The sequence below is a fragment of the Monodon monoceros genome, unplaced genomic scaffold (assembly GCF_005190385.1).
Source record: "Monodon monoceros isolate NGI ecotype Baffin Bay Population unplaced genomic scaffold, NGI_Narwhal_1 Super_Scaffold_21, whole genome shotgun sequence".
Taxonomy (NCBI): Eukaryota; Metazoa; Chordata; class Mammalia; order Artiodactyla; family Monodontidae; genus Monodon; species Monodon monoceros.
In genome coordinates, this window is record NW_021703778.1 from 8,746,036 (window position 1) to 8,757,419 (window position 11,384).

Consider the following 11,384-nt stretch of genomic DNA (forward strand, 5'->3'; position numbering starts at 1 on the left):
TTCTTCCCTGCTCTTATCCCTCACCCTCCAATTTGCACCCTTACTCTCTGTGTGTCGCATCAGCTTTCCCACTGGAAGGCTATATGATACAGCAGTGACACTTTCGTGTGTTTTCTATATACGATGTCACCTTTCCAGAGCCTTTTGCATTTAAGATGATTTCTAATTCTGTAATAAAAAACTTGTCTGTTAGAGGAATTTCAGGGATCCACCATTTCAGGGAGGAATTTTTTTTAGGGTTGGGCCCTTCCCAGTAATCTTGAAATCAGACATATAGGGAACCTCCATCTCAGCTTCAAAAGAAGCCATATATTGGACTCTGTCAGAAAAAAAGGAGATACATTTGGGAGCTTTTATACAGGTGGAGTGGACAGAATTTCAGGATGACTAGATATGACAGGTGAGAAAAAGAAGTTATTGAAGCGTATTAAGAATTTCTGCCTGGGTGACTGGACAGATGGTAGGACCATTAGCTGAGATGAGAGACACAGGATGGGCAGCAGCGCTGGTGGGAAGATCATTCGTCCTGTCTGAGGAATTTGAAGTACCTGTTGGACAGCTGAATGAAGTACATGTTGGGATAGGTGTGTGATGTCCACAACCACTTGGGAAAATGGGTCTGAACCTCAGGAGAGAGATTAGGCTTGGAAATATGGCCTTAGGAGTCATCCTCAGATCTCATCTGCAAAGGTTGAATTCTAGAAAGTTCTTCCATTTAAGAGGTGCTCCAAGGAAATAGAAAGTTGAAGAGGAGGGCAAAGGGAGCGGACAGAGGGGAAAAAGGGAAACTGTGCCATGTCCCAGAAGTCGGGGGAGGAAAAGTGTAGAGAAGAAGGAGCCATTGAAATTTTCAAAGGCCACAGAGCCATCATAAAGGCAGGAGCAGAAAAGTAGATTTGAGATTTGAAGACTTCAGTCAATCAGTTCCCATCGGCTTCAAAAAACAAAACAATAACACAAAGTTGTTTACTTGTGTTCTTTATGTGACTAAATATGTCCATAACCAAGTGTTAAATAATATACTCATTATGTGAAAAATGACTTTCCAAAGAGTTGGCCATTGTATGTAAGCTGCAAGACAGAGTTTTATATGGTCAGCTATGTATTTCTTGGACCTGAACCAGACCCTGGAGAATTTGAGGGGCAAATTTGTTCTAAACCTAATTCTACAATTTTTACAGTTGCTAAAACATTTCTTCCCTCCTTCCCGTCTTGTCTCCCTGATGCTGTTTAATGCCTCATTTCCTTCTTTTGCCTAATTTTTTGGAGATGAGGGCAAGCAGGTGAGAGGCAGCCTGTCTGAATCATTATATTCACTCGGTGGCTTCGATTATTATCATTATTATTTTTAAAAATATTTATTTATTTATTTAATTTGGCTGTGCCGGGTCTTAGTTGCAGCACACGGGATCTTTGTTGTGGCATGCGGGATCTTTAGTTGCAGCATGCGGACTCTTAGTTGCGGCATGCACGTGGGATCTAGTTCCCTGACCAGGGATCGAACCCGGACCCCTGCATTGGGAGTGCAGAGTCTTACCCACTGGACCACCAGAGAAGTCCCCGATTATTGGTAATATGTCATCTCTGGGAGATCTGCAGCTTAGTTTTCATCCCTGATTCCTTTTTGAGATCTTTCAAGATCAACAATCTATTTCTCAATGTTATCCATTCTACCTGGAGGCTTGTGCTAATTATAGGTGATACGGACATTGCTGGCTTTTAGGGGATGTCATCTTATGTTGTCTCTTTCTTGTTTGTAAACACTGGTTTAGTCAATTCATAGCTCTCCTCCATTTATTCTAAGATTTGTCTCTCTCCTATGGAATTGGAATCTTTCTGTCTTTGGAGATGCATGTAAATCCTTTCTATCCTCCGCAGCACTATTTCTAAACCGTTGAGTCTTTTTATGATAACTAACAACCAATTAAAAAAGCCAATTAAGATGACTAAATGGTGAATAAGACTGCCCAGACTTCCTGTATATATATTTGCTAACACGAATTTGCTATGGTTTCATCTTGCTAGGATTTGATAGAGGCTGCTATGTACGGTTGTGCAGGCTACTCACTGCACAATGGGGATGAATACGGGCTGAGGTGCAGCTGGCAGTACGCTCATTAAGCCACGTGCTTTGGTGTGGGGCTGGGTCTTTCCAGGGACACAACTCCTTGTTCTAGTTCACACAAAGGCCCTTTATCGAACAGCAGAGTCCTGAATCTTATCGTTTCACACAGCTCCTCAGCCTACAATGCTATCACGGAAGGGAGGGAGCAGTACAGGCCTTGCCCAAATGGTCTTAGTGCGAGCACACCTAGAAAGCCTGGAAGAACACATACGTCTTATCTTCAGGTCTCAGCTGGACATCCCAGCCCATTACAGAGCTCATTCATAAGGGACTTGCAGCCACAGATCCTCTGCTCTACAGGACTAGTTCCCCGCTCCAGATTCTCCACTGGCACCAAACCATACTTCTGTCTCCAACATGGCCACTATCGTATAAGAAGGAGGAAAGGTTCTCCCCTTTGGACCTCCTGTTTTCCCCTCCCACTGCACATAACCCTTCTGTGCCTTTCTCTCACCCACCCCACTTCCAAGGTCTTGACTCGTCTTGTGCTTGTTCTCAGGCTTTCCATCTGGTCTTCTGTTACTGGGTGCCCTGTTGTTGATTCCTGATGGATAGAGGAGCAGGGGTGGGCATGGAGAAGGCAGAGGACCAAAGAGGCAGTGCCAGAGACTGTCAGCACAGCCCCTACTCCCTGATGGCACAGAGGCAAGCATCCTGGGGACTAGATTTCTGAGGCTCCAGGACAGGGCTGAGAAGGGACATCTGTGCCATGGCTGCAGCAAGGGCTTCAGCAGATGGATTTGCAGCCCCTCTCGCGTTCCTTGGACCATTCTCAGCCCAGGACTGTGGGCATCTGCGACCATCGGCAGTGGTTTTCTGCATTTTACTGACCTCTGGGTGGAAGCTGCAGCTTCTGGTATCTTGGACCACAGCTCTAGAGAGAAACCTGAGAGCTAGTGGTGAACCTCCATGTGCTCGTTGTAGAGCCTTTTGTAGAGATTCAGAGTTTTATCCGTAATTCCCCCAATATTAAGAACAAATGCTGTAAGTTTTGTTTGTTTGCTTTTGTTTTGGGGTTTTTTTGGGGCCGTGCTGTGCAGCTTGTAGAGTCTTAGTTCTCCAACCAAGGATCAAACCCAGGCCCCCTGCTGTGGAAGCGCGGAGTCCTAACCTCTTTTTTTGTAAGTTTTAATATTGACAATAAGAGTGACTTGGAATTGTTATGCCAACTTCTTTGGCAATATCTTAAAAGCATGATTACCCATCTATGCTGTATTTAAAACTTACAAGTTTTGCTTAGAGTCAGACAGAGAAAGATAGATAGTGTATGATATCACTTATATGTGGAATCTAAAAAATACAACAGACTAGTGAATATAACAAAAAAGAAACAGATTCACAGACATAGAGAACGAACTATTGGTTACTAGTGGGAGAGGGAAATGGGGGAGGGGCAAGATAGGGGTGGGGATTAAGTGGTACAAACTACTATGTATAAAATAAATAAACTACAAGTATATATTGTACAACACGGGGAGTATGGCCAACATTTATAATAACTATAAATGGAGTGTAACCTTTAAAAACTGTGAATCACTGTTGTATACCTAGAACATATAATGTACATCAACTATACTTCAAAACAAAAAAGAAAAAGAAAAAAAAAACCTTACAAGTTTTGGGTTTCACTTTCTTTCATTTATCATTGATATAGGATGTATTTACCAAGTAAAAGCTACTTGATTATAGACTCCTTGAGGGATTTGCTCCAAAAATTACTCTCTGCTTCTCCTGTTGGTCACTTTCCCTTTCTTGGGCCACCTTCCTTTGACCTAGAAACATAAGGAAGTCCCTACCATTCTAAAAATAACTCCATCACTAGATACATAAACCTTTTCTTGGTTCTTCTTTTCTCTTTACAATCATCTGTTCTAGTTCATTTCCTTTGCCCCCAAATGTCTTAGGTGATATTTGACTCCTTGAATTTCCAATATTTTATGGACTATCCATAGACTTTTAGACTGAAAATGGGGGTTGTGGGTCAAAAAGTCTCCATGCAGCAAAATTTAGGAGAATCTCTGCTTTCCGAGACCTTTAGAATCTGCGTGATTCACACGGAGTTCGGGGCTTCCTGAATGCTTTTGGCTGAGAACGCTTTGCTCTGTCCAAGATCACTAAAGACCTCCCGTTGCTAGATTCAGTGGATGTGTCACATGGTGTAGAATTGTTTTTAGCACAAGATGCTGACAAGTCAAATTTGCTAGCCATTTCTCTTTGCAGCATGGGGGCCCCAAGTCATCTTGGAGCAGACCTTCTTTGTTCTGGGAAGAGCCACTTCGGGGCCCCTCACTGTAGTGTTTTTGGGGTGGGTGCGCACAAGCACACCTTCATGGATTTTTCCTTGGCGAGGGCTGGGACGCTGGCTCGAGGCAGGCCTCTGCTTTGATCCATGTCTTATGGTTGTGACATGGTCATGGCACTTTGCCTGTCGGTCAGAGAGCTCTGTGGCGGTGGAGGAAACTGACACTTCAAACTTTCTCTTTGTCGTTCTGACAGGGTCTTAGAGGGGGCTCAGAAAATAGCCCTCTTCCTTTTCTGCATGGCTTCTGAACAAATTGAGAAAAAAGACAAAAGAGAAAGGCAGATGGAAGATGACCATTTTCCTTTAAGATTGATGAAGGCTTGCCTGGAGGGGTGTGGCTTACCCACTGGGGAGCTAAAGTCCAGCTCGAGTATTTTACCGACTATCCACCCAGGCAGGGCCCCGGCCAAGAGGGCCTCATGCTCTTTGGGACAGGTCACTCCCAATAGGAAAGTGAGGGGGGAATACATGTGCCCAGTTGATCCTTCCCAAATGTACCGGTCACATAAGTCCCCCCAAATGTAAGTGAAGGGGCAGAGAGAGGTAGGAGGGTAGCCCCAGTGAGCCCTGCCTCCCCTCCCTGGAGGAAACACCCATAAAGGGGAAGATGAGTCCCCTTGCAATGTATTAGCGCCACTAATGAAGCAGGTAGACCTGGACCAAGGTCAGCTGCTGGGAAGGGATCCTGGGGATCCCTGGGCGGGAGAGCTTTCCACGCAGAGCAGGTAACTGATGCTGTGACTGCTCCCGTTCCAGACGACTCAGCACTGTGGGGGTCCTTGAGGGAATGGCCCTGTGTGTGTGTGTGTGTGTGTGTTTTGTGTGTGTGTGTCTGCCTGTCTGCGTGCATGCATGTCTGTGTGTCTGTATGTGTGTTTGTGTGTATCTGTATGTATATGTCTGTGTGTGTCTGTGTGTGTATGTATGTGTCTGCGTGTGTGTGCATGTCTCTGTGTGTGTCTGTATATATTTGTGAGTGCCTGTGTGTCTGTGTGTCTGCATATCTGTGTGTGTGCCTGTGTGTTTGTGTGTATATCTGTATGTGTTTGTGTGTGTGCATGTCTGTGTGTGTGCCTGTGTGCATGTCTGTGTGTGTCTCTGTGTGTCTGTGCCTATGTGCACGTCTGTGTGTGTCTGGGTGTGTCTGTGTGTGTGTCTGTGTGTGTGCATGTCTGTGTGTCTGTGCCTGTGTGCATGTCTGTGTGTGTGTGTGCCTGTCTCTGTGTGTGTGCATGTCTGTGTGTGTGTGCATGTCTGTGTGTGTCTGTGTGTCTGTGCCTGTGTGCATGTCTGTGTGTGTCTGTGTGTCTGTGCCTGTGTGCATGTCTGTGTGTGTCTGTGTGTGTGTGCCTGTCTGTGTGTGTGTGTGTGTCTTTTTGTCTGTGCCTGTGGCATGTCTGTGTGTGTGTGCGGGTGCAGAGTGGCACCTTGGAGCTATGGCCTGCTTTGGCGTGTAGCATCATGGCTTATGGAATCACCAAGGACACAGGCATCCTTGCCTCCTGCATCCCATATGGCGGGGCTGCAGCCTCAGCAATGCTTGCTTTCGAGTGTCTCCCGGCACAGAACTGGGGGCTTTGAGCGGATACACATGGAGGACTCACCACCTTCCTGCCCCTTCTCTGTAAAATGACATTTCCTGGGACAGACATCTGCACAGTGTGCTCACACTGGGGCCCTCAGACTCACATGACACAGGAGCCCTAAGCACGTTAGGATGGGCTGCCAGCAGTTAGAGAGCTGGGTACTCACTGTCACTGTGGTTTGAACACTAAAGAAATGCCATTTTTGTACCCCAAGACGGTGGAGTGGGGTATATCACTTATAAATACTTCGAGTTATTGTATGGACCCCCTCGGCTGCGTCTGACACCTGTGATCACGCGCTTGGCTTTATGTGCTTTTCAGGCTGCTCTGAGCGCTCCTTCTGGCCTCCGTCTCAGCTGAAGTCTTTGTGTTCCCGACATTTCTCCTCAGCACGCTCTCATGCTCTCCTTCCTGACCCTGGACCATCTTACTTGCTCTCAGCGTCCTGCTCACACCCTCCCCAAGCTTCAGGCCTGGGTTATCAGCTGCTCGCTGGCAGTCCTTTAAAGCATCTCAAAATCAACCCATTATAACCCCTGAATTCACTGTCTTGGACAAGCGGATTTTTCCTCTTTGTCCTGCATGTCAACTCATATCAACCACATTCACCCAGTTGCAAATGTTAGATGTTTGGAGGCACTCTGACTCTTCCCTCCATATCGAGGTAATCATTGAGACCTGCCTCTTCTACTTAAACTTTCCTGCTTCCAGCATCTCTGCTTCCAACTGGCCCTGGCTGGAAAGCCTTGATTTGCAGCATTTGTTGACTTCGGTGGCGTAAATTCTCCTACCATGGTTGATTTCAAGCTATTAAAGGTTTAACGGTCTCGCCCCAATTCCTAAAAACGTAATTGGCTTTTACAAGATGGTACCAGGCAGCTCCGGCACACGCTGGTCCCGCCTCACAGATGCTTTCTCAGCCCATCCCTCTCGCTCCACCTTCCCTTCCCTTAAGCCATTCTGTAGCCAGCCACTAAAGGGGTCTGTTCTAACTTGTGGTTGCCGAGGGGGAGGCGGGTGGGGGAGGGAAGGAGTGGGAGTTTGGAATGAGCAGATGCAAACTAGTATATATGGGATGGCTAAACAACAAGGTCCTGCTGTACGGCACAGGGAACTATAGTCAATATCCTGTGCTAAACCATCACGGAAAAGAATATGAAGAAGAATATATATATATGTAACTGAATCGCTTTGCTGTACAGCAGAAATTGACACAACATTGTAAAAAAACCCCTATACTTCAATAAAGTTAAAAAAATAAAAATAAAGAGGTCTGTTCCAAACTCAGATCCGATCACGTCACTTCTCTGCCCAGATGACATCGATGGCTTCCTGGGTGATCCAGTCCACGCCTCTTAGCAGCTTACTAAGCTCTTGGTGACACAACCCTGTCCACCTCTCCAGTGTCATTTCTAGCCATCCTACGGGGTTGTCTCTGTCCCCACCGTGTGCGCGTCGTCCCTCAGTGCCTTTCTCATGCTGTCTGCCCATCTCTGTGCCTCTGCCTCTTCTCCTGGCGCCCATCCTTTTCTTCTTATCGCCTCCAACCATTCTTTAGATTGAGTTAGCTGCCCCATCTCTGTGTGTCTATACTAATAACCTCAGTGGGCTTTTATCACTGCACTTATAATCTAGTATTTATGGGTTTTTGCTTTGTTTGCTTGTTTTTGATCTTTTTCTTTTCTTACGAGTCTGCAAGCTTCTTGAGGGAAAAAGCATGTTTTTGTTTTTGTCCCCAGCTTTATATCTGCAGAACCTGGAACAGTGGTTTGTGTCATTGAAATTAATCAACAAATGCTTCTCAGTTACCAAAGTGTGATTACCAGAGTTGTGAGTGTGTGTGTGTTGGGGACAGGGTGGTGGTTTAACAGCTGTCTATTTATTTATTGCTGTGTAGCAGCCCCCGTCCCCAGCTGTGGCTTAAAACAATAACAATTCATATCTGCTCACGAATCTAGGTTTATTGGGGCTCTGCTAGTCAGTTCTTGCCTGAGTTTTCGGCAGGTGTGGTCAGATGGTAACTGAAGCTGGGTTCCTCTCAAAGACTTCTGCACCCCCAGGTCTGGGAAGACTCAAACAGCTGGGGTGCCTTGGGACTCTCTCCCTCTCTCTGTCTCCCACACGTGGCTGCCTCGGGGTAGCATCTTCCATACAGTCTAAAGTAGACTTTCTCCAACAAATACCATATGATATGACTTATATGTGGAATCTAAAATATGACACAAATGAACTTACCTACGAAACAGAAACAGACTCACAGGCATAGAGAACAGACTTGTGGTTGCCAAGGGGGAGGGGGTGTGGTGGAAGGATGGATTGGGAGCTTGGGATTAGCAGATGCAAACTATTACATAGAGAATGGATAAACAACAAGGCCCTACTGTATAGCACAGAGAACTATAGTCAGTATCCTGTGCTAAACCATAATGGAAAAGAATATGAAAAAGAATATATATATATGTATAACTGAGTCACTTTGCTATACAGCAGAAATTAACACAACATTGTAAATCAATTATACTTCAATAAAATTTAAAAAATAGACTTTGTCCGCCCCCTCCCACCCATTCCCCACCATGACTGTCATCTATCCTTGTTTTTGGAGGGTACAGCCCTCTAAAACTACAAGATGGTTTTGCTTGCAGTGTCCTTTTGACTAAGTTTCAGGTTGGTCCCTGCCGTTGGTTTTCCTCCGTTCCTGAAGCTGAAAACTCTTCCGCAGGTTTTTCGGCAGCCGCCCCCTTCGTCCTCTAAAGTCGCTAAAATGGTGCATTGGAAGCCAAGGTTGAGAAAAAGTTTAGGGAGCTCTGACTGGCAGATTTTAGGTCAAAAAAAAATTTAAAAAGCATGAGTTTGTTTGGGGAAAAACCTGTAACTAATTTCTTTCCCAGTTCCTCTCAGACCAGATGTCTGACACCCGTACTCTGCCTCTCCCTCCATTTGTCACCGAAGCTCTTCATCAGGAATTTGCACCAATTGAATAATTCTTTTTGCACACTATCCCATGCAACAGGTGCTTTTTACTAAAGACAAGATTTGATGATGATAAAGAAGCCATAAAAATGGTCTTTAAGGGTTAGGCAGCTTTGAGGGTTAGGACTAAGCAGGAAAGATACCCAGGCAGCAGCCTGGACTCGTGATTCACCATCCAACAGTTTCTTCACTTCTCTGAGCGTCAGCATCGTCATCTGCCAGACAGGTAGCACCTGCCTTGTTCTCTTTCTACAACCATAAGGATCGGTGAGCTAATACATTCCAACGGGATTGCTAGAGTGTGATACGAATCCAGCGTGAGGCTGTTAGCCCTCCAAATGCACCAGGCGAACGCAGTGAGCAGAGCAAGGCCGACGGATGCAGACAGCAGATTTGAACTCTAGCCCCGCCACGTGCTGGCTGGGCTCCTGCCCCTCCACCAGCCCCCCGTCACCCACCCACTCACCTTCCCTTGCAGGTGCGCCCCCTGTTGGCCTCCAATGGCTGGAGTCCTTACGTCTTGGTCCCGGGCTCTACCTTCTGTCTACGAGTCTCTCGAGGTGATTCCGTCACTCCCATGTCTTTATTTATTTTTTTCTAGGAGCTCATTTTATTCTTCTAATAAAATCTGCTCAGTTACTTTCGTTTTTTTTTAATTAATTAATTTATTTTTGCTGTGTTGGGTCTTCGTTGCTGTGTGAGGGCTTTCTCCAGTTGCGGCGAGCAGGGGCCACTCTTCATTTTGGTGCGCGGGCCTCTCACTATGGCGGCCTCTCTTGTTGCGGGGCACAGGCTCCACACGCGCAGGCTCAGTGGTTGTGGCTCACGGGCCTAGTTGCTCCGCGGCAAGTGGGATCTTCCCAGACCAGGGCCCGAACCCGTGTCGCCTTCACTGGCAGGCAGATCCTCAACCACTGCGCCACCGGGGAAGCCCTCAGTTACTTTCATTGTAATGATCACATAAGGGCAAAATCCATCCATATATACACTTTATATCCATCCATCCATCCATCCATCCATCCATCCATCATCCATCCATTCACCTCTCTGTCTCATGCACACGTACATACGTTCAAAACAGAACTAAAAAAAAGTAAAGTCAAAAGAAAGACCTAGCTCTCTGAGTAATAAGACATTTTTGGTCTCGAGAAACAAAATTGTTTCCTAGGGGCTACTTCTACGGAAACCTGCACAGCATCTGCTCCAGGTGCTAGTAGAAATTGTATTGGTAGTTTTTGTTGTTGTTTGGTTTTTAGTTCCGGTCATACAACATAGTGATTGGATCTTCCTATACACCTGAAAACGGTCAGCATGCTAAGTCTAGTTACGATCTGCCACCGTACAAAGATATTACATAATATTGACTACATTCCCCACACCGTACATCTCATTCCCATCTATCCCATCTATAAATCCCCCCTACCCACTAATGACTCCCAACTTTATGTCTCCACGTCAGACTCCTTCTTTGAGTTTCATACTGGTATTTCCATCTACCTCCTTGGGATGTCTTCTCCAGGATGCTGTACAGGCAGCTTCAATGGAAGTGCACAAAGCAGTCCTGATGTGTCCCCGTCCAGTGATGCCTGAGATTCCTTCCCGCACCCCCATCACACATCCTTGTTTTTCATTGGCTTTCTTCATTTCACCTTCACTGTCTAACTTAACTGACAGTGGGTCCATTCCATAGCTATTCTCTGTCACTCCATCCTACCCACTTCCTTCAAGGCACTTTTCACATGCCTTGCAAAATTATTCATTTCTAGTTCACTTGACTATTATTGGTTTTTCTTCCTAGAATTTTCTCCCAGTGAGGGGACCATGTCTCTCATTCACCTTTGTATCCCCAGGGCCATGCAAAGTGCCTGACCCATCGCAGCTGCTCAGCAAACATCTGATGAACAAATGAATGGGTAGGTCCTGAGGAGGTTACTAACCTTGTTGAGGCGACCAGCACTGAGAGGACTGGGTGAGATATGAGATAATATACTTGGAAGAGCCTAGCCCGGTACCTGGCACATAGCAGGTGGTTAATAAATATGGGCTCCCTTTTCCCTTTCTGAGCTATACATAGTAAGTCTTAATGTGCATCAAGGCTCTTTATCAAATCTAAACTGTCCTAATGTACCAACTGTACAACTTATTATATATATAGATGCCCTGGCTGGTACCTCCCAGAGACAATGATTCTAATGGTGTGTATCCTGGTGCATATCAAGTTTGAGATCCTGTTGTGTAGAACATACATACATTAAAGTGCAGTTCTGTATTAGTGTATTAAATAGGGGAAATAAAAACAATAAGAGATTATCTATCTATCTATCTATCATCTATCTATCTATCTACCTATCTATCTACCTATCTATCATCTATCTACCTATCTATCTACCTATCTATC